The following is a 24,007-nucleotide window of genomic DNA, read 5'->3' as shown; positions in this document are numbered from 1 at the left end:
AAGTGTATGTATTAGGACATTTAATGAAAAAAATGGTTTGTAGAGTTATTGTCAAAAAATTTGATGTTTTTGAATTTTAACGCGAACGAATTCATTTTTGTTGTATTTCTAAGAATTATCCACGTTCAACAAGGTACAACTAATTAAAATTGAATGAAAAATAATAGAGATATATGCACGAGAAAATGATAAAATTTAATGTAAATGGCAAAAGGCCCTATAACCCCAACTTCTCGTATTCGGACAAAGATCTAAAAGGTTCCGTTCGATTTCTGAATTTTTTTCACATTAGAAAAACTGCAAAATATGTATGGTTTGCACAACGGAGCAGCAAAATTCAAAAAAATGGGGGATTTTGGGGTCAAAATGACCCAGTACCCCACTTTCCCGTATTTTTATAGAAACAGGTATATCTCCATTTCAATACTAAGGTTATTTCCTTTAAAAAGAGGTATAAATTGTAATTTTCTGATTGCTACCTCAAAACTTATAGTATTTAATATATTTTTCCTCCACATTTTCCCATAGCACCAATTTCAAACGAAGTGGGCGGGGGTCTAGAATTGTCAAATTGACAAATGATTTGAAATTTGGCATCTGAGCTTACTTTGACATTTCTCACAATATGAGAGGAGGGGCCTTTGAGAATACAAAAAAAAATTTTTTTGCAATGCCCTAACGGATATAAATACCAGAGGTGAGCACCTACTAGACTAGCTGTCGTCAAATGATGTCAATGTATGTAACAAGGGAGTTGTAGTTGTAGTTACATTTGTGACCGCAGTTAAAAGCGAAGTGCTGGACCTCACGTTGTGGAGCGCTCAAATAACGGCAAAGATAAAGAGTTGCCACGTTTCTGAAGAATCTAGCCTGTCGTATCACATATACACATAATGTTCGTCATAGAAGCCAATAAACTCACAGTGAAAAAATACAGGAAAATAAGGAAAACAAATTGATGTGTATTCCGCTCACATCTGGAACAGTCGAAAAGAAAGGAGAGTACGATCCACTCTCCGGCAGATCTGGATAATGCGGCAAACGACCTTCAAAAGAGGATCATAACCGTCTACAATGCCAGTTGCTCTCTTGTAACTAGGTCTGTATGTCGTGATGTTCCTTGCAGGAACGAAAATCTAGCATCACTTAGGAAGGAAGCTAGGCGCCTGTTCAAGAAAGCGAAGATTACTGATAACTGGTCAAACTACAGGCCTGCTCTTACCAAGTACAACGCTGAGTTGAGAAAGGCTAAGAAACTATCAATGCGCGAGATTTGTGAGTACATTGGGAACTTTCCAGAGGCAGTTCGCCTTCAAAACGCCTTATCAAACGATCACACAAATGGGGGCAAGTGAGATAAGGCGGATTCTCTCACAATTGGCAACAGTGAAAACACTGGATGTTCTAATGAACACCCACTTTCCTGGGTCGGTTGCGAAAGACGAGAATTCGACAAGTCAGGGTTGTGATCGACTCCGTCATAACAGGACTTATGAGGCATCACAGAAACCTGCCTGTCACATTTTCACACCATCTCTAATTAAATGGACTATCAACACCTTCGAACCCTACAAATCCCCCGGTTCTGATAACATTCTTCCAATATTTCTATTAAAATCGGCAGACATAACTCTTCCGGATCTACTAAACATCCTGAGATCCAGTCTTTTTTTACAATGGAGAATACAATTTACGTACTAACCCAGTACACGTGCTATTAGTAGATGCCAAGCTACCACACGGGGTGTACTGGGGGTGTGTCGGGCTCTCATGGTGACGCCGCCATTAATACCGATTAAACTCCATTGGGCTCCGCCATTGTTCCCCCAGGGACTACCTCTCGGTATTACTTCTGGGGGATGGCTGTACTTAATGTACTCATTCACTCTCACTCACGCGTTCATACGTCCTGTGTGAGGCTTACTTGGGTGCTATCTCTATCGCACCTTGATTCACTCTCAAACACTCCACATGAGGCTGTCTTTTGTGCTCATCTTTTTCGTTCCTTGCGAGGCTGACTTGTGTGCTCGCCTCACCCATACCATGTGAGGCTGACTTGGGTGCTCACCCTATCACATGGTTCACTCTCAATCGTGCCACTCTATTATACCTCTGTCACTCCCGTGTGGGACATTTTTCTTAGGCCCCACTTCTGACATACCATGCGAGGCTGACTTGTGTGCTCACCTTTTTCATTCCTTGCTAGGCTTACTTTTGTGCTAGCCTCTACCATACGCTATGACCCTCCCATCTTGGCATGAGGCAGTCCACATATACGCTTATACACTCGCTCTTATGCCTTGCTTCGGGGTGGCTGGGTTTATTCCTTACGCGGTTGCCAGTCGCTGCGCCAAACCTGCCTCAGCATGAACAGACCATTCACTCACTTTTCTGCGCTCGGCCTTTTTCGCTCCAACTAACCAATCACTAGTTAGTCGTGCTCGTCGTTTGTTGCTCGGTGCGCCAAATTCCCTATAGCCTACAGGCAATCTGGGTGGTTGCAGTCGAGACTGCGTTCCACTTCTCCACCGACTGACACATCCGCTGAATAAGGGTATCAGGGGTTGTGTCCCAGCCACAGACGTCAAGCATTGCTCTTCTTTCGACATCGAAACGAGGACATACGAACAGTATGTGTTCGGCAGTTTCGTCTACACCTGGGCAGTCAGGGCAGGCGGGGACCTCCGCGTGCCTGAACCTGTTGAGGTACTGTCGGAAGCAGCTATGGCCTGACACGAATTGTGTCAGATGGAAGTGAACTTCCCCATGGGGCCTGCCCACTCAGCTCGATATGTTAGGACCGAGGCCACCCTGGTGTGCTCGCGGGCTCCTCTATTTTTACGTAGCTCGAAGCACTCCTCATTTTCCCGGATGACCAGCCCGACTGGCATCATGCTCGCTATCGTGCGGTAGGCAGATATCACTCTGAGGCACATCACGCGGTAGGTGCTCTCCAGTTTCTGTAGGTAACTGGTTACCCTCAGTGCTCTTGACCATGACGAGCCGCCATACCTGAGGATGGATACGGCAACGCCTGCCAGTAGCCTACGTCTACTGGCGCACACCTTTGAGCTGTTGGACATCATCCGCGATAGTACCGCAACAGAAGTCGACGCTCTCTTGCATGTATAGTCGACATGGCTGCCGAAGGTCACCTTGTCGTCTATAATGACTCCGAGAGACTTCAGACTCCGCTGTGAGGTGATCACGACTTTTCCCACATGGATAACTGCATGTTGTGCCGACTTGAGGTTGTTGACGATAACTATCTCCGTCTTATGCTGAGCGAGCTCCAGGTGTCTCTCGCTCATCCATTCCCTCACCGTGTTGATCGCATGTTCTGCAGTTAGTTCTGCCTCAGGGATTGGATAGCCTTCCAAAGTTACGTCATCGGCAAAGCCGACGATCTTGACCCCAGGAGGGAACTTCAGTCTCAGAAACCCCTTCATACATGAGGTTCCATAGCACCGGGCCTGGGATCGAGCCCTGCGGGACTCCGGCGGTAATAGGAACCCTTTTCTGACCGGCATCGGTCTCGTATAGCAGTACGTGGTTCTGGAAGTAGCTTTCCAGGATCCGGTACAGAGTCACCGGTAGGCTAAACCGGTGTAACGAGAGCTTGAGCTGTTGAATGCGTTCTTCACGTCAAGTGTCACTAACGCGCAGTATCGAATGCCTCGGCTTTTTCGTTGGATCGCTATCTCGGTAGTCTTTATCACTGAGTTGAGAGCGTCCACTGTGGACCTACCCTTCCGAAAGCCAAACTGGTTGCTTGACAGGTCGTCCGTACCTTCTGATTACGGGGTTGGCCTGTTGAGGATGATCCTCTCAAGCCGAAATAGTGGTCGCAGTGGCAAAGTTTCCCATAACAAAAAAAAACTTTGTTTACGGTAGTACAATACGGCGTGGACAGATTCATGATTTATGATTCATCTTTATCATGATGTAGTTTTCGTGGTTGTAAATTGGATCACAAAATCAAAACAGTCGTAATATTTTCCCATGAAATATAACACGAAACTCGGAATATTATTCATGGTCCTTCCTTTCTCGCCAGCTTAAATTTATTCCGAAATGCTATTTTCTTCATTGATTGGCTACACAGTACTCAAATTCAGCAAAGAATGTATGACAAAAACATCGCAGGAATTCAAAGATTTGTTTCGCATCCAAGAAGTGAAATGCCGGCATAATTTATTTTGCTATATGTATTTGATCCAGCATTGGCGGCGGAATTCATGCTCTGATATATCACATCTTTCGGACACCAGGTATTATACGGACAGTTGTAAATTTCTCAAAAGACAGTGGCACAGGGCTACCGGAGAGACGGAATGATATTTTTGTTGAATAGATTGAACAAGATGTGTCCGTCAAGCTTCACGGTTTGAAGCGTTTTTTTCCTGTTTTCCAACTCAACTGTACTTCACTTACACAATTTTCACGGAAAACATCGAATCGAGATAGGTAGGTAACTCAATTGCATAGACCGTCGTCGCTGTGTTTCGAGGAATAGGAAAATGTAAACATAAACATAGGAACTCACGAGAAAATCATGGAGTTGTTTGGAATAGTTGCCAGCTGTTGCATTGTGCGGAATGTCCTGGAGCGTTCTATCGTAATTATATATTTTTTTTTAATTTTTTTAATATTGTAGCGACATATAATTAGCAAGGGACTGGAAGGTGAAGTATTTTTCAAATATTAAGAGCCATAGTACTCAAGGAAGAGCAAGGATTTGAAGTAAGAAGGTTTAGAAAAGCGTGGAGTAGGGTCAATGAACAAGCTTAGAGTTTCCCGGCTACTTAACTCTTTGTCTTCTGCAACGCAGGAGTCAGGATCTTTTGGCATTAAATGCGAATCACCTGCGGCATGTCCGGACAAGCGTAAAGTCAATTTAATGACTTATGCTGTCGGAACCGACAATTATATTAAAATTCGATTATGAACATTTTCTCAATCAACATTAAATTTATTTTAATCACAAAATCTTCGATTGTGTAGTGATAATATTTTTCAATAACGTATGATTTGCTCTATGAATTTCGGATAGTGAAAACTTGAATGCTTATCTGTCCCAATTATGAAAATATTTTGTTGGTAGACCATGTTTTGTTATCGTCAAGTAAAATCCTAATCGAAAATAAAATCCCACAACACAGTTTTTTAAACAACCTGATACACATGGGAGCTTGAACGAACCGGCGATTTGGAACCGCTTCCCGTAGTTTGTTTGATAACAATGTTCACTCGATTTGTTTGCGCATAACGAACTCACCTCTCACACGCTCCCGCCCGTCAGGATTTCTCTCCCTCTCTCTCACGATCTCCCGTTCGAACGTTCATTTCGATGTTTTATGCTGCCGTGTAAACCCCCTTTCAGCCATTGCGAACGAGAGACAGCATGCAACCCACCCAGCATAATGTTTCGGCTCCTGCTGCACGAGAAGAGCGCTCGTCGTCATCGGCCATTCATTCCTTCGTCGAGGGTCGTAGCGAGCGGATGCACTTTGTCGGTTTTTCCTCCACGTGCGACGGCGCTTTCTGGTGGCAAGGGAGTATCTGCAGTGTAGGTAGAGTAGGACGGTGAGCAATCGCAGCTCAATTGTGGATTCGCGAAATTTGGAAAATACTCAGTCCGCACTGTGTACGAGTTGTGTGCGGGGGTGTTTGACGTAGAAGGACAAGGACGTACGTTTGCTGTTTAATCTGTTCGCAGGAAGCGCCTGGTGAAAGTGGTGAAACAGGAGCAGCCAGCTGAGAGAGACTCTCCGGTTTTGCTTGTGGAAAAGCAGTGAGCAGAAGAGAGCGTGCGATGTTGTGTTATTTTTCGGTGAAATGGGGTGTATGTGGAGCAAAAAGCTAATTATCGCTCTGTGAGGAGAGGTGTCGCGGAAAACGGGCCATTGTGAAGGATAGCTTCGGTTTTGTCATAATAAACGGGGAGGAAGGCCTGCAAGAGCAAGTGTTTACGTGAGAGAAGGGAAAACACCCACCAAACTCGGTCTGTTGACCGGGTGGAGAGGAAAAGTGTGAGAGCAGCTGGCTTCACCCAAGGCGGGTTGTGGGAGTTTGAATCTGTGTGTAGTGTTTATTCGTGGGCCTATTTGAAATTCTCGGTCAACGCGGCAAAAAAGTTTCAAGAAAAATTTATATTGCGAATGAGCTGAATTATAACGTGGAAAAAAGTTCTGAATAGGGAAAAATCACAACAGCTCTTAAAAGGAATCGAGGCATTCGAAGCAGAAAAAAAAGTTGAAGAACTGGGAAGTGTTCTACCAGGACCCGGCGTATATGTTTAGAATAGTATAAGTGCATGTTACAGCTCGTGCAGGTGGATTTGGTGGATTGACCTTCAAGGTATTGATTTTCGCTGCATCGACGCTCATCGTTTGCGTAGCCCGGAAGTGAAGAGGAAATCAAAAACTGCTTTGCAGCGTCACGTGAACTTCAATGGTTTTGTGATTCTCTGAAGGCAGATAATTATCGTTTTTCGTCGATGCCATATCCAATTTAAATGATAAGTGGAAATACGATTTAATCAACAGTTTAATTAGTACCAGTTTATGACGGGATAATCGCGGTGTAATTTAATTTGACCATTTGGAAAATAAAAAGCGTGTATTTGCAAACAAGCGACATAAGGTTCACGAGCAATCAAATATAACCTGATGGTGAAAAATCGACGAGATAAAAAGTTCATTACCATATTTACGATTGAGTGTGCATGATTGCAAAAGCCAAAAAAAAAAAAAAACAACTGGAAGTTTTTTTGCCACTGGATTGCGCGAGGAAAAACGTGAAAAAAGTTAATTGAAAAAATAAATAAATAAATAAACAAGTTGTTTATCCGTGTGAAATCCTATCTGCATTCGCTTCGGACCGATCGATCGCACTGTGCGCCTGTTTGGATTACGTGAATTGTGGACTGCATTCGAGTTGTATAAGCTATTTATAAGATTTGTCTGCTCGTAATATATACCGGTAAGTGCTTGTTGTGTTTTTGCCTGTACGTGATGCGACTGGATTTGTGTGCGGATTTCGGATCATGGTTCCAAGTGAATTTGATAATTAGGTTTTGATTTCTACGACTGTGAATGATTTGAGGATTAAATAAGTTAAGGAATTTGCGTTTCGACTTCGTCTCATCAGAATCCGACACTAACTTAGTGACAAGACTAAGCTAGCGCCGGATTGACGCTAGCTCCAAAAAAACGATTACACTATTTTTTCTGTCGTGATGTCCCGCAGGAAATAGAAGTTTCATTAAGCTGATGAGAATTAATGCAATCGAATCTTGGTTTGGCCTGGTTTGACTATATACTTAGTGGAGAAATCGGAGCTTGGTTTGGTTTAGCAAGCTAATTAAATATGCACTAGGCGAGGTTGAGGACTATGAGGATCATTTTTAAATTTTGTTCGAAATTTCACAGTTCGAGCGTTATTTCTTCTAGAATTGTTTATGAGAGCGTTTCATTTAGTATGTTGACAGATAGATAGTTATTTTGAGTTGTGCAAAACAAAAAACCCAACAGTGAAAATGTCAATTTCGCACCTTTTTGTAAGCATTTTTCCCATGTTTTTAAATATTTCTAATCCATCGCTATCTATTGCGATTTTCGCAGGTTTCGTTTCCTACTTGTCCTATATCTTTTAAACGATCGAAGCTATGGGCATTTGGAGGGTTGCAGTGCTTCAGTATAATGTTTATACTATTTTATTCGTACCACACCTGAGCTACTTTTCCAGAGAAAAGATGCTGAATCAGGTCACAACAACATAGAACTTTTTTTTGTCGAATGAAAGGTAGCAGCCGTTTTTGCAAATAATATTCGACGTAAACTTGTTGATTTATTGAACTTGTAAATTTGACTCTTCAATCCACAACCGCATATGGTTTGCATCATGTACTTTTTAGAAAACTTCGATCGCCTTTTGGTTCTAAAATGATTGTCGACTTTGCTACGTCGTAAAAAAATCTCAAGACCTGTGAGCTCATTTAAGCTTTGGTGTTCGTTTCGTCATCCGTTATCACACAGTCGAATTAAGTTTGCATTCTATAGCTAAACGTTCGTGCTTGTGCTTTTGCACTCCGGGTATAGTAGAGTTGGGTCAAGTGGGTCAGTTTTTTCGGCGAGCTCGTGCGATGGAAATTTTGCACTAATTTTGACAAACAAGCATTCGTTGGAAAGATTATACATAAGAGTGGCTCGTGGTTGTATGGAAAAACTTCATAATGATTTAAACTAGCGAGCACAGTACTTTTTGAGTTCCATTTGTGGTCCCAAATGCTCGTGCAACATTTGGTAGCGGTTGATTGCTTTGCGGGTTTGCGCATTGCGTTCAAAGTTTGTATGAGATTTTATATGGGGAAATCAATTTTTTTTATTAATGAAAATCGCTATTTTACTTAATATGAAAAACCAGCTTTATAAAACTATAGTGCAAACCTTGGTTAATAACTTTGTCGAAGACGGTAACTAGAAACGAGTTTTCAAAGAATAGTTATAACGATTTTAAAACTTATGGTTCAGTCCAAATGCAGGAATTTAGCCAGCTTTATAAAACTATAGTGCAAACCTTGGTTAACAACTTTGTCGAAGACGGTAACTAGCGACCAGCTTTCAAAAAATAGTTATACGGATTTTAAAACTTATGGTTCAGTTCAAATGCAGGAATTTATTATTTTCCCAACACTGCCAGTGCACCACCGACCGAAGTTACCGTCTTCTATAAAGTTGTTAACCAAGATTTGAGCAATAGTTTTTCATATTGAGTGAAATAGCGATCTTTATTAACGTAAATCAAAAATAATAGATTCCCCCATATAAAATCCCATAGAAACTCTGTACGCAATGTAACCGACCACTCTCAAATTTTGCACATGCATTTGGCACCACAAAAGGATCTCTAAAAGTGCTGTGCTGAAAAATGTCATATGTCGAACCATTCTATTATAAATCTGGCAACGTTTTGTCAATAGTGATTTTATGCCTGGTTAAATATTTTTCAGGCTAAATCCAATAAGACGAAGGTACATTTTTCGATTACTTGGAAATTTCACTATATTGGAGGTTAAATTAAACAATATACATGCCTAGAAAATCAACGGTTCAACTTTTATTTGAAGAGTATGAATATGTGAAAAATATAAAAAAAAAATAGTAACACAAATAATAAATACAATCCATTTAAGTCATTTACGTAAAAAAAATGAGGAAGTGGCAATTGATGTGAAAAATCACGAAGCCGTGGAAGGCAATGTTGAAAAAACTAGTTTTTCAGCAGCTGCGTCTGGTTTTGTACTTCCGAATGACTTCTTCGGTATCCTCGTCGTCACCAGAGTGTAGAATTGAAGTTGTGCATTCCGGCTCACGCGGTTGTTTAGCTGTGCGACGATATTGTTTGCGCTTCGAAGATTTTTTTTTGGGATTTATTTCCCTTCTCTTTTTCGATCATGTTTTTTCGATTATCTACTTCGGGTAATGACACTTTTATTGCGCGTGTAAGGGTCCCTTATAGTTCATGCGGGTAAACCCTTTTGTTTACAGAAAATGTTTATGTGTCGTTTATTTTGATCCCTTTCTCGGTGTTGGGATGTTTTTGTATCCTTTTCAAGTATAGTATTTTTCATTAAGAAAGGGGCCCATAAACATTTTTTTTCCGATTTGTTGTTTTGTGTATATGAACCGTTAATTTTTGAGGGGAAGTGAAAGGGAACATAAACAAAACAAGTTATTTTGCTTATGTGTCTTTCCGAGATTCTTTTATTTCGCCAACAACCAAGCTTTAGAATCGGCTTATTTAAGGTGTGTAAAAACCTTCGTTAGTGTCTATTTGAAGTAAGTATTAACCGGATTTGTTTACGTTTTGCTTATGGACCCAATTTTAATTTGAATCAATGCATGTCAAGCGGACCCTACACGCCACCAAAAAACTACTAAATCATAACTCAACCTTGAGTTTAATTTACTTAAATTTAAGCTGAATTTACCTAATTTTGAGAATATCCTAAACAATTCAAAAGTACCTTACTGCACGGAAGACCTCGACTGAGTCGAATCTCTCGTTTTGTTTTTGACAACACTAATAAGTGCGAAAGCGACGCACAACTCCACAAAGTACCTAAATTTAAGTTAAAAGAACTTATTCTGTGGGTTGTTTTATTTTTATGTGTACACGAGAATATTGTCAATAAAAATAATGACAAGACTACATCAATACGTCAATCCCATTTGAATTCTACAAAATCAATATTTTCAAAATGTCCTTACACGATCAGTGTATTGATCAATATTTGGTTTATTGTCAATATTTACGCTTCAGACATTGTACCAAAAGGGGATGTTGGTTGTTGGGGTTGTACCATTTGTTGTTTTGGGCGAGGTGAATATTGCAATTCTCGACGAACATGTGATTACGGCTTGGGGGCCAACTGTCAAAATTCTCTTTGAATGGAAATTCCGGACAAACCGTTACTGGCTAGACACAGTTCATGGCGGTTAATGAAAGAGAAAACTTTTCTTTTTTGTTTACTGCCAACATCTGTGATTGGCGAGTAACGGTTTGTCCGGAGTTTCATTTCAAGGAGAGTTTTCACAGTTGGCTTTTGAGCCGTAATCATATGTTTGTCGAGAATTAATACGTTTTGGATGTTGAGTGGGGGCCGATTTTGTTGAATTAATAAATGGTATTGTTTCTGATGGCACACCATTTGATTTTTTGCAGGACACATGATTGCAGTCGCCGACCCTTAAGGTGAAGCGATGCGAAAATCACAACAAAAGTTCGGTTTTGTTCGGCTATGTTCGGGTTACGTTCAGCATCTGTGTGCGGCTAGAAAGTGCTATACCGATATGAGATGGTACGCACACAAGCGTATCGTTCAGCAATCAGCTGACTGATTTTTGCACCACGTGTTTCATTTGGTTTGAAAAATAAAAACGTACAAATTTCCCAAACGAATCAAAATTCGGTGAAGAGAATCTATTCATCAGATTGTGCTAACATGCCTACATACAGTGATACAGTGATATTGAAGAATAAATTATGAATCGTCCCAAAACCTAACTTTTGGATAATAGATATTACTATAATCATTATTAATTATTTTGAGAAAATCAACAAAAATCTCATCAAAAACATTAACTTTTAACTACTTTACAACTAAAAGGTAATTAAAATTAATTAACTGAAAGATATGACAACACCATTCAATAGGAGATTTAAAATACAAGGTATGCTTTTTGAGTTAGAGATATTTGAAGATAAATAAGTTTATTACGCAAAAAGTTCAATAACTCTGTAACGGTTGAGATTTGATGGTATTCGTAGAACGATTTTTTTTCTCCAAATATGATAGTCAATCGCCCCTCGAGAGGTTCGTAATCATGAACCAAACACCCTGTATAAAAATATTATGTATTATATAATTAGCTTCATTCAACTCAGAAATCAACACCTTCAACTAATCAAAAACTGGACGCAATGCAAAGTTCATAATGTGCATATGATAAATAGATCAAACTCACCGGTATCCTTCGTAGAGCATCAAACTTATAACTTTTATCAGAAGACCCCGCTTTAAGTTGCTGGTCGGATTCTAATTGGAATTAGATACTTTTACTGGAAACAGAACTCTTGCATGAACAGTACCGTAAACCGGGGTGACTTTGATCACTCGAAACTACCGAATCATTTTAATTTGAAATTATTTTTACTCTAAACTTAAAAAATACTGATTTGTTATACTTTTGGAGTATATTGTTCGGTTTTTGGGTACAAAAACTTCCAAAAACCGAAATTTGACTATACCTTATTTTTACGAAGCTTCTTAAAATGTATTTTTATAAATCAAATAAATCTTAGATTTGAGCAAGAGTAATAAATTACAAGCGGGTTTCCATTTTCCTTTAGAGTGGAATGTGCCAAATTTACTTTTAGAAGTTTGTTTATTTTAAATACATTTTTTTGTGAAACTAGTTGGCAATTATTTCAAATTATTTTAAGCTAAAATTCGCAACATTTTTTTTATTGTTCAATATTCCGACGTGTTAAAATGGATGAAACATTTGGTACATTGCTAAAGCACTGAAATAAAACAATTTTAGCAGTTTTAAAGGCTTTCAGAATCTTTTATTCTAGTTGGACACAAGTTATACGAATTTTGGTTACTCGAATTTTACAGTACATTGAAATACTTTGTATAAAATCAATTAACGTCTATTTAACAATGAGTATCTTGTTTGTTTGTTTATTTAATTGAAGGCTTTAACCTTATAGGTCATTTCACAATGAGTATCTTTCCAGAACCGGTTTAAACAAACATTTGAATGAAAAACATTGACATCAATAATGTGGGTGAACATGCAGGTTATCAAAGTCACCCCGAAATACGAAAAAGGACTTCAACTTGAAATCATTTTTGAGAAAATAGCTGTAAGCGGACAATTTTAGGTAAAACCATCCAATATTGTTCTCCAATTCAGGCACGTAGCCAGAGGGGGGGCTAGGGGGCTAAAGCCCCCCCCGAAATTTTTCAAAAATAAATTTAAGAAGCAACATGTTTTTCGGTAACTCGTAAAAAAATTGTATCTTGTTTGGTTTCAACAAATTAATGGGAGAATGGTGAGGAAGATTACTATTTCGAGCCACCGAAGACATCGGTCACGATATCTACTCAGTATGCCGAGTCTGATAACACACTTCCTTTCATATTGTGTGACTCGTCGGAAGAACAAAAGAAACTGTTACTTTAATTCTTGCTGGGGTGATCCGTCGGATGATTGAATCGCAGAAGCAAGAAGTGGTGCTCCAGCCAAACGTGGAGGCTATTGACTTCCGGAATTTTTGTATAACCGAATTTCATGATGGAAAATATTTGCTGAAGGTGAAAATAGAGGTTATGCTTACGAACTTCGCCTTTAACGAGTTCTACCTTGTCAGGCATTCAGTACTTATGTTATTGAACAAATAAGCCCAGGCGAAACCAGTCATTTTGCAACTTGTAACACGTGGTTGATTCTCATATATATGGATGATGAGAAAATCAATGTTCGGCTACAAGATCTGATACCACTTACTTGAACCGCGGGCGAACGACCAGGAGGTTAAAGCCCCAATAAACAAACTTAACTTATTTGAACCGTGGCCATTAAAAGATTCCTGTCACATTTGGAAAAAATGGAATTTATTATAAAGGACACATCTAGGAATTAGACGGGCAGGGTCAGCTAGGATTTCGTCCTAGCTGACCCTGCATGTACAAAACGCAATGCGATAGTATCATTATACACGTTACATCTTTGCACATCCAAAGTCTCCAATACGATTACCTGAAAAACAAACAATTGCCAAATTTGTGGCTGCTGTTCATATAATATTGACGGCAAAAACTGCGTCTAGTATCTCAAAATTAACAGTGGACATGGCACTTACCACGATAATAATGCGGAAGTGTACTTGATAGATATGAACGACCACCAAGACGCGGTTGGTTATGAAAAATATTTCTCAGTCAGTAAACAGGTCAATCGCACGAGATCTGTTGGACAACCATTAGCGTTTTATCATTTTCATTGTTTACATCGTGGAAATATGTTAAAGGCTCAAGGCTTCGTTTAGCTAACGCATTGAACCGACTCAAATAAACGAATTATATAATAAAAAATTGGGAGTTTCATAGAAAACTGAGTATAAAAACTGTCCCAAAATTTACATTTATCGCTAGTAATGGCATCTAACAAAACTCATTTTATGCTAGATATTGGCCTGAATAAAGAAAGTTAGTTAAATCATACGCAAATTGGATTTTTGTAATAGATTAGAGCACTGTACGCTTAATATAAACGTCAGGCATCTCACTCAAGCGTGCTAAACAAAAACATTTCAAATAGCTGATAACATAGTTGTAGCCGAGACGACAGTTTTTTTTTATTTTCGCATCATTTTAATGCAATAGTATTTCTATTGACACTCAATTTCATTTTATGTGAGGAATGCTGGCCGTATTGAAACACTGTTAGTCTGGAAAATCGAACAATAAGCAAGAAAAACGTGAAAAAGTAAACAAGCCAAAAAGTGGTAAACCAGCGGTTTTCCTGAGGTGTTCATCAACCCACGAATCGTATATTACTAATTTTGTTTATATGAACGTACACAGTAGCGGTAGGACTAACTGACGTGACTTACTTTCCTTCGGATGTCAATTGATCAATTGATGCTAAACCACATATTAGTCAATCAACCATAATAAACTAAATGTTGCAACCACCACCAGCATTTTAGTCGCTTTCGATGGTTTATAATTAATGCCTATGTAAGTTTGAAAACGACGTGTCGATAGATTGATCAGACATCAGTAGGTTATCACGGAGAGCGACTAAAATGTTGTAACTAGTTGAGTCTATAAGTCAATAAGGTGGGATTATTGTTTCGATTTCATGTTTTCATTATATTACAGTCTTTCGTTTTATTTTTGGTCTTTATGGAATAAGATGATAAGACATCACGGAGAAAAAAAAGCAAAAAGGAATCAATAAATTGAAATCGAGGGGAAGTAAGTGCGATGTATTCCCTTCTATGTATCGAAATTAAGAGATGCTGAAATTATTGAGCTTCTTCACATTTAAAGTTTCTAGTTATGTTGTCAGCAATGAAGCATTTAGTAAAATTTTACGTAAATTAGATGATAGTAGTAACTGTGTTAAGTGATTTTCATTCGATTTGTGGACAATTTTCTTGAATAGATTAAATTCCGGGCAGTTACCTTTAGTTGATTAAATCATTGAAATACATAAGTCATTCCACGTAAGTTTTACAACCAAAATTTCTATTTCTTCCAAAATGTTTTCTTACATTCTTTAGCTAAAAATAATTGACACGTATTTTTTGGCTTGGCTTAATATTATATTTTTTTTTCAAGTTATTCGCTTTTGAACTTTTGAAGTCTATAAAATTGAAGATTTTTCAATCTCTAACTCGGAAACGACTCGATATATGAAAAAAATATTAAATAAAAAAAATTGCGTTTTCAAATAAGCTTACCAAATTAAATCACAATTTTTTTGTTATATAACTTATGAAATTTGCAATTACTTGAAACAAATTGAATTTTTTTAAGGTTGGACCAAATTTTTTATTTATTATTTTCTTTAAGTATTAAAATTATGTTAAAAAGATTGTGTCAAAATTTGGCAGTGGAATTCTTTGCGAGATATTACAATTATAAACATAAAACAAGACAATTTTACACTAAACGCCCAGTGGAAGGCCTGTTATAACTGAAATATCTCGTAAAACACTTCGAGTTCCATTCTGAAATTTTCACATAATCTTCTTAATATAGTTATGTAATCAAAATAAATTTGATTTCGGGGGACTTTAAAAAAATATATGCTTTTAACATTAGAATACCCCCAAAAAAAAGTCTTCAATTTGCAGAATGCGAGTCATTCCACGATTTACAACTATAATTTTAGTTCCCTCCAGTCTTTTTGCATTCTTTAGCTGAAAATTATAGACACGATTTTTTTACTTAGGCTGAATTTGATTTTTTTTTTTGATGCGACTTTCAACGAAATAGGAGGAAAACACAATTTGTTCCGAAGCGCCATCTTGTAGGCAGATAATCCCCACCAATAGCACACAAACACGCTCCATAACAAATTCCTACTATGCATAAATTTTTACGGCAATTGGTTAAGCCGTTTGGGAGTCCATAAATCATATACATACAAATATCGACTTTTAATAATATAGTGATTTTTTAAAGTTTTATAAATTTAATAGAATTGGACATTTTTCATTCCCTGATAACTGAGAAACTATAAGATTTCTGGAAAAAAGCATTAAATAATAAAAGCTGCGTTTTCGAAAGATTTCGGCGGATTTTTTTTTGTAATATTTGTTTTTGTTAAAAAATTTATGTATTATGCAAATATTAGTAACAAATAATTTTTTTTTCAGGGTAGAGCCAAAAAAATCTTTTTAGCTTTTTCAAATAGTTTATAATTATATCGAGAAGATTGTGTACAAATTTCAGAAAGAAATTCGAAGTATTTTACGAGATATTTCAATTACAATAGGCCTATCACTAGGCGTTTGGTGTAAAATTGCCTTGTTTTAAGTTTATAATTGTAATATCTCGCAAAGTATTTTGATATCCACTCCCAAATTTTTGCACAATTATTTTAACATGATTCTTAATATTTAAAGAAAATAATAAGTAAAAAAATTGGTCAAACTTAAAAAAAATTAAATTTGTTTCAAACAATTGCAAATTTCATAAAGAAATTGCATTTTTTTCAGTAAGCTCATTGAGTACACAACTTTTTTATTTAATTTTTTTCATATATCGAATCGTTTCCGAGTTATAAGTGATTGAAAAATGATCAATGTTATAAGCTTCAAAAGTTCAAAAACTAATAACTTGAAAAAAAATCATATTCAGCCAAAATAAAAGATACGTGTCAATTAGTTTAGGTAATGAATGCAAGAAAAAAAAATTGGAAGGAATTCAAATTTTGATTGTTAATCAGACGCGGAATGACCCATATATTTTGATCCTATTGATCACCAAGGATCTTCCTTCCTAACTGGGGTATGTCAAAAAATTATGTTAGCATCTAGTGCATATGCATTAGAACTGGTAATAGTTACAGGACGCCAGATCAAGAAAATAGAAGTTGAACCATCTACAATTCGTTTGCTAAATCAGAAGATTTTGTGCAAATTTCGACATTCTCTTCGATCGAACATTTTATGGATATTTTTCTACTCATTTCGATTTAGCGTCTTCTACACCTTTTAAACGTGTAGCTTAGAACTACTTGCGTTTTCCAGCACCGTCAAGGATTGTCATATTCGGTTAGCGCATAAATACTGAGAACTCTAGAATATCCATTGTTGCAACGAGAGTAAATTGTAATTTGTAAATAAAAATAAATAATAAAAATCAAATTTAACATCAATAATGTACTACAGTCTTTCTTGTGACAAAGAACATGGATTGTCTTAGATTTGGCTTTTCGTTTTTGTTTCTAGTGACAATATGAAGTAATTAGAACTAAAAGCTTTATGCAGGGGCGGGTAAAGCGTAGTTGGTAAATCAATTGCCTTGTACGCAGCTCATCACGGTTCGTTCATCAATCCCGCACATATGGGGTTAGAAATTTTTCTAAAGAAATTTTATTAACCCAAAAAGAGGCGAATAACCACAAGGTTAAAACCTCTATAATCGAAATTAAAAAAAAGCTTTATACAATAATTTTTTAAGCCCCTCCCGAAATAAACTCCTGGCTACGGGCCTGCTCCAATTCATCAGTACATGGTTTAAAAATATTAAACTTGAAAAAAAATGTGTTGCGTCTAAAAATATGTAATGATTACTTCGAAAAGTGATCAATGTCACCCCGGTTTACGGTACCTTCTTTTGCGATTCGCTTTCCCCAATAGCCATTTTCTTGGGCATATTTTCGCACGAAAATTTAATAAGACACAAGCAGCTCACAAGCCGGAAGCATTCTGCTAGTTCAAGCACTTATCACCATTATTTTAAATTTTAATCACAAACACACTTCAGAATGTTAACAATCATTGGCTGAAATCTTACCATTCTCCAGAAGAAACAAAAGATGGCTGACTGAAGCACCGCATATGCGGAGGTCACTGTACATTGTATGGCTCTATCAGTTCCTTGAAAACGAATATGGTTAAGGCTTCTGTCGGTCACGTTACATTTTTACGCATATTTCATTAGAAAAGCCAGCAAAAACGATAAAATCAGATCCTATCCCAACTGCACATTATTAAGGTCAATAAACCGCAAATTTTTTCTACAGAAAGTTATTTTCTATCATGAACGGTTTTCGTGTTATTTTCATTTTTAATACGTCTGTCACGGTACACGATTTTCGCAGTGAGTTTGGAGGCTGCCCGACTAAATTGAAAAAGTCTGTTCCGTTGGCCCCCAAATTTGCATGAACATTTAAGTTGAAGCTTGGAAAACAAGGAAGATTTTAAAGTATAGTTTTCCTGAAGAAAAACTTTGTTTTCGATTTTATGGAGTATTCTCAATGATCTGTCATGTTACAACCAGAATCTGTCACGTTACAGTTCTATATTTTTATTGAAGCAAGCATATCGAGACAGTCGTGTCCAAATCATCCTTGGTCTGAGAACTGAGTGTTAACGGGAAATTTCATGTTTGCTTTGAAAAACATATTCGTTTTGATGAACAAACGTGAATAACTTATTAAAAGGTCGTAATTTCACGAAGTAATATATTATGTCGAAAAATATCTAAAATAACTTAAAAACATCTGCATTTTGAAGCACAATTTTTCAAGAGAATTTTGAACTGAAAAACCATTTTGAAATACATTCTATAACTAAATTTTTTAAAGAAATAAAAAAATTAAAATTTAAAAATTAAAAGAATTTTTGAAATATGTTAAAACCTTTTATTGTTATTTTCTCCACAATGCAATTATATTTTAAACATTTTTTATTTGCAATTAAATTTTAAACGTGTTATGTTTTTGCGTTTGGTATCTGTGAGTTATTTATTAAAACGGCGAATTTTCTAGATTTACTGGAAATTACTAGATATTTTTGTTGAAGAAAAAAAAGAGCATTTTGCTTAAAAATTATATTTAGTATTAGTATTGTATAAGAAAATTATATTTATGACTGGCAAATACTAAGAAATTTAGGAGCATACTTGAAGTTAAAAATGCTTCCTTACTAATAACTTCCTAATAATGTAATTACAGTTTCTTCAATTTTTAGGTTTTCGTTAACAAAAAATCAATGTTTTTTGTAATTGCATTATTTAACATTTGTTTGTTTTCTTATTGAAAAATTTCATCAAAAAATATTCACATATAAGAATTGATTCCCTAGAACTCGCATTCAAGGTCTGATACGCCTTTTTTGAATGTTACTCTTGAATAAAAATTGTATGGTTAATAATGCAACATACTTAGTCTACCATAAAGATGAAACGTAAAAGGTTTCATCAGAATCGAAGATGGGCAACATTTTTGACGAAATTGAATCAAACTTGATGGAATTGCTTCACAGTAGAAAGCATCTGTCACGTTACTTAAGATCAACTGTGTTTTCTCAAAAATGAATAAAACTTTAAGGTTTTCACAATACAATTTCAAAAAAGTAGACTCAAAGTAGTAGGAAAAAATATAGGTTAGACATTGTATATGCATGCTTTTAGTGTTGTTCACAAAACTTTTTCGAATTTTTGATCTGTCACGTTACGAGTTATATGGTTTTCATTACTTCACAAGTGAAAATAAGCATTTATCCATATTCATCTCAATTTTTCAAGCAATATCATCAAATTTAAATTAGACTGCGATGGAAAAATGTGGTTCCAGGCAAAAAGCTGAAAATCTGGATTTTGTGTACATTTTTTCTTCTTACGGTCTTTTAGTCATTTTCAGGTCATGCAAGTAGTATTACCAAACTTTTATAAATGACAGACATGTAATTTTTTTCTGGGCTCATCATTAATATTTTTTAATATTAGAGGTTATATACATACGGAAAACAAACAGTTTGACGCAAAATTTGATAAAAAAAAATTTGGCTTGTAGTTGCCATTTTCGAAGCCTTGACCATTGAAATCATTAAAAATAGCATTTCAAGGTCCCTATCCAGAAAACTATCCAGAATAGCACAAGCACTACATCTATGCAAACACACATATGAATTAGCGTAAATCACAAGAAAATACAATAAATAAATAATATTGAAAGCGGTTCAAGCTGCATGACTGTTCAACATAACAATGCTCTTCTTCTTCTTTTGCTTGAATAATTGGGTTATTAAATGAAGAATAAAATTCTTCTTTTATTTCATAAACCGGTAGAGCTCATCTTTCTAAATGTAACAATATATATGTTCAACCTTTAAAACTTCGGAATGATTTTTAATTGATTTTCAAAAAAAATGTAAACACGTCCTCATTTGACACCATCGGTCTTTCTTGACAGTGAATGACAGCCACATGGGTTAGCATTTTTGACAGAAGAATAGGGATCAAGGTAGTTCAATGGAAGGTGTGCTCGTGAAAATTCAATTTTATAAAAGAATTTTTATTTGCTTTTTTGCGTACAAAAAGGTGAACAAATAGCTCAATTACGTAAAAATACATCAGCTGTATCGGAAAAAAAATCAAAAACAGTATATGGCTTAGTGACAGCGTAGCAAATTTTTTAGAGCTAAGAGTCCTAAAAAATCTTCTTTTTGCTATAAATCAAGCTTTTGAGGGTATATTGAATTGTTCAAACGTACTTTTGTGTTGCATTTGACCAGACTTAAAACTTTCACTAGATCACTTTAAAAGTACATTCTTTTTTTTATTTTGTAGCACCGCGTACTTGTTCAGACTACATGTTATTGTGTAACAACAAATTTAAGTTTGTTTCACCTAATTTTGTGTGTAGCTCGAAGAATTCAAAAGTACCTTTTTGACAACAATAATAGCTGCGAATGAGACACATGACTCAAATGTAGCTAAATGTATGTTACAAGAACCTATTCTTTGGGTTATTTTATTTTCTTTGTAATAAATATAGTGCACGAGGAAAATAATTTTGCTTCGATTTGAGTATCAAAAATCAATTTTATTTTAAACACAACGGATAATCGAATCTGGCTTGTATCACTTCACCTTAAAATGTTGTAATTACCCCCCGTTTCCCTATCCATTGCGAATTGCATACTCACTGTCAGTTATTGCAGCTCACCCTGCCCGAATGCTCCATTTTATTGGTCGGAGCTTGCGGCATACCGTGATCGTAAACAACAACTTGCCCTCTTTTACGGTGCATCTGTCCCCCCGGTGTATATTCATTGAACTTGAACGAGCACGATACTTTTGACATGGAATAAAGTGAGTGTAAATGCCGATCCTCCGTTTTACGTTTTCATCTCCAGCAATAAATTCGGCTCGGAATTACACGCACTATTGGCGTTCCTCTTCGATTCTGGATTCGTCCTCCTGGTGGGGATAGAAGTATGGCAGCAGGGATATAATTATTGAGAAACTTTTTCTGCAAACCAGAGATGCTTATTTTAAGTTTTCGAATCACCACAGTAGTACATCTCAGCCTCTCTATTCATCATTAGCCCATTTCAATACGTTAAAGGGCAATTATTTCTGAACTTACAAGTGGCTGTAGAAACCAAATATTGCACAGTTTCACTTTGAATACTGTTGCTTTCATCCTAAGACAAGACGTAAAGTTACCGATTTTTTTCGGGATAAGTGCGGAATGCTCTCAAAGAAGTTATTGAAGCGGTACGTTTCCCAGATATTTTCCCAACTTTTATTAGACTAAGAAACTACTTTCAAAAATTCATGAGAATACTCATACTTTGATCGACGAAGGTACATGATCCCCATTTAGGTACCACAATTCAAAACCTTTTAGGTATGAGAGTTTTTCAATATATTAAGGGGGTCTGTCATCAGTACGCTTCGTATTTGTTTTGCTTCAATCGTAAGAATTGATATCAGAGAATATTCTTGTAAAGTTCGAAAGTGTAGCTGATTAACATGTCATACCTGTAAGTTTTCTTTAGTTTGATATTTTTTCCTTCTAAAAACTTTTAAGCCCATTTTATGAAAACTTTTGATTTAACTCTCGAGTCTTCTCGTGCTCCTTGTTTCCATCTATTACTTCGCCATTTAGCTCTCATCCCAGTAGTGAGCCGTTTAGATGCTGATTCCATGAGTCATTTATCTCCTGTTTCCGTGAGTCATTCAGCTTCCGGTTGTATCACAATCTAGTTTCCGACTGTGAACTTACCCTACTCCAACTGAGGGCTCCCCGACGGAGGAATTTCTCCCGACACCGATAGCTGCTTCCTTGAGCCATTTAGCTCCTAGCTTCATCGTAATCTGCTAGGATATTATCCGGCAGTGAACTACTCTACTCCGAGTGAGAGTTCTCTCGCAGCGGAATTTCTCTCGATATTGATGTCTCCTAATTTTGTCGCGATATAATCGGATAGTTAACGACGGTGAATCTACTCTGCTGTGAATTCCCAGGCGGTAGATTGCTCCCGATACCGATGTTCGTTTTCGTGAGTCATTTAGCTCCCCGCTTCGTCCCGATCTAGTCCATCTTATCTCCGGCGGTGGGCTTAACCTACTCAACGATCTAACCGGTAGGTGCTGAGGTCTGTCCAGCGATTCTCCCCGCTGGTGGATCTAGCTTATTGACGAGCTACCCGGTAGGCTACCGAGGTCGGTTCGGCAATTCCGGTGAAGAATGACGTCCGATTGACTGGCGTCCTGACGACTTATACACGGTGCTACGTCGCGTACTACTCAACTGATTCCCGGTAGTGGACCTAGTTTACACCGACGGAGAGTTCCCCGACGGCGGAATTTCTCCCAAAACCCGGTTCGTGGTTTCACTGTGGCTTTCTAGCCAACGGTGGTACTTTGTTAGTCCCCTCGACACGCAGTTGGGAGAGATACTCGTAACCACTACGTTGACAGCATCCCAGATATGCTCGTCGTGACACATATTTTCAACAATATTGTTAACTGTCATGCCGAGCATACCCCTTTAAATTTCTTGGAACCTAGCGCATTCGAAGACCACGTCCCTCTTGCACATTCTCACAAGCCGACGCATTTGTGCTGAGTTGGAGGGTCCACCTTCCTTTCTCCGCGTTGTGCTACTCTTATTGTCACTGAGCCAATGAGTCCGCTCTGACAAGTCTCCTTGCATTTCGTGCATATCTCTGCTGGTAGCATTCCATGTCCTCTGCCAGAGGACATGGGGACCATCCCTACAATTACGCATACCGCTTTCGATGATATCCTTCTATACGAACTCGCGACACGAACAGCCATTAGGCATAATGTGTCGGTACGCCATTATTGAGGATAAGACACTCGCCAGGAGATATCTCGAGCTGCATCTTGCTCCTCCGTGATTCGGCATGATCCTTGCCAATGCGTTAGTTGTCCTCGCTGCCTTCTCACATACATAATTAACATGGCTGTTGTAATTTAAGGGATCGTCGACTATCATACCAAGGTGCTTCAGCGCAGACGTCGATGGGATGGATTGTCCCCCGACGCTGTTGACGACACGCTGGATTTTTTTTACGGATGCTGACCAGCACTACCCCCGTCTTGTGGTGAGCCAGCTTCAGCTTGACTTCAGCCATCCAGGTTTCCACGATGCCTATTGTCTCTGCCGTCGACATGTCCACTTCCTCAAGGCTCTCCCCGGTTATCGTCAGGCAACGTCATCTGCAGAGCCGACATCTCAACTACCTTCTGGGCAGTTCCAGTGTTAACACCTCGTTGTAGTTTATATTCCAAAGCGTTGAGTCAAGTATGGAGCCCTGAGGTACTCCCGCCGTGACCCAAATCACCCTCTGCCCCATGTTCATTTCGTAGATTAGTACTCGGTTCTGAAAGTAACTTTTCAGAACCTTGCAAAAATAGTCCGGAACCCGCATTCTGTGCAGCGCTAAGGCTATTGCCCCCCCAGAGGGCACTATTGAACGCATTTTTCACGTCGATCGTTGCCACGGCACAGTAGCGATTAACCTCTCCCCCTTTTGATCCGATGCTTTCTCCGCGCTCGCGATGACTGTGCGGATGGCGTCCACCGTTGAGATCCTTTTCCGGAATCCGACCTGCCTCCAGTCCCTTCTCACTTTCAGCGCAGTTCGTCAGTCGGTTGAGCATGACCCTTTCCAGAAATTTAACAAGACTGTCCAGCAGACATATAGGCCGATACCATGCTGGAACTCCTGGTGGCGTGCCTTGGTTTTGGTAGCAACACCAGCCTTTGGATCTTCTATCTATCCGGGAAGTAGCTATCGTCTAGGCTTTTCTGTAGGACTATCCTGAACATGTCCGGAAACGCCAGGATCGTGGTCCCGTCCGGGAGGCAGGCAGGCCGGAGGTGCCGATCCTTTCGTTCCACCAGTACGCCGATAGTTACTCGGCTCC

The 24,007-nt window shown here is 37.9% G+C and overlaps 1 protein-coding gene across 2 annotated transcripts in view; it reads left to right on the top strand.

Annotated features, from left to right (window-relative positions):
- The first annotated feature begins 5,491 nt into the window (after positions 1-5,491).
- Positions 5,492-24,007, top strand: part of LOC131684094 (protein tincar) — a 487,885-nt gene continuing 469,369 nt past the window's right edge. For both annotated transcript variants that reach the window (XM_058966650.1, XM_058966649.1), the window contains exon 1: positions 5,492-6,984. The gene's annotated coding sequence lies outside the window, so the exon portion shown is untranslated. The remainder of the gene's footprint in view (positions 6,985-24,007) is intronic.

The sequence above is a fragment of the Topomyia yanbarensis genome, chromosome 2, assembly GCF_030247195.1.
Source record: "Topomyia yanbarensis strain Yona2022 chromosome 2, ASM3024719v1, whole genome shotgun sequence".
NCBI classification, from domain to species: domain Eukaryota; kingdom Metazoa; phylum Arthropoda; class Insecta; order Diptera; family Culicidae; genus Topomyia; species Topomyia yanbarensis.
The sequence above is the reverse complement of the archived record's forward strand: the minus strand, read 5'-3'. Positions and strand labels throughout refer to the sequence as shown.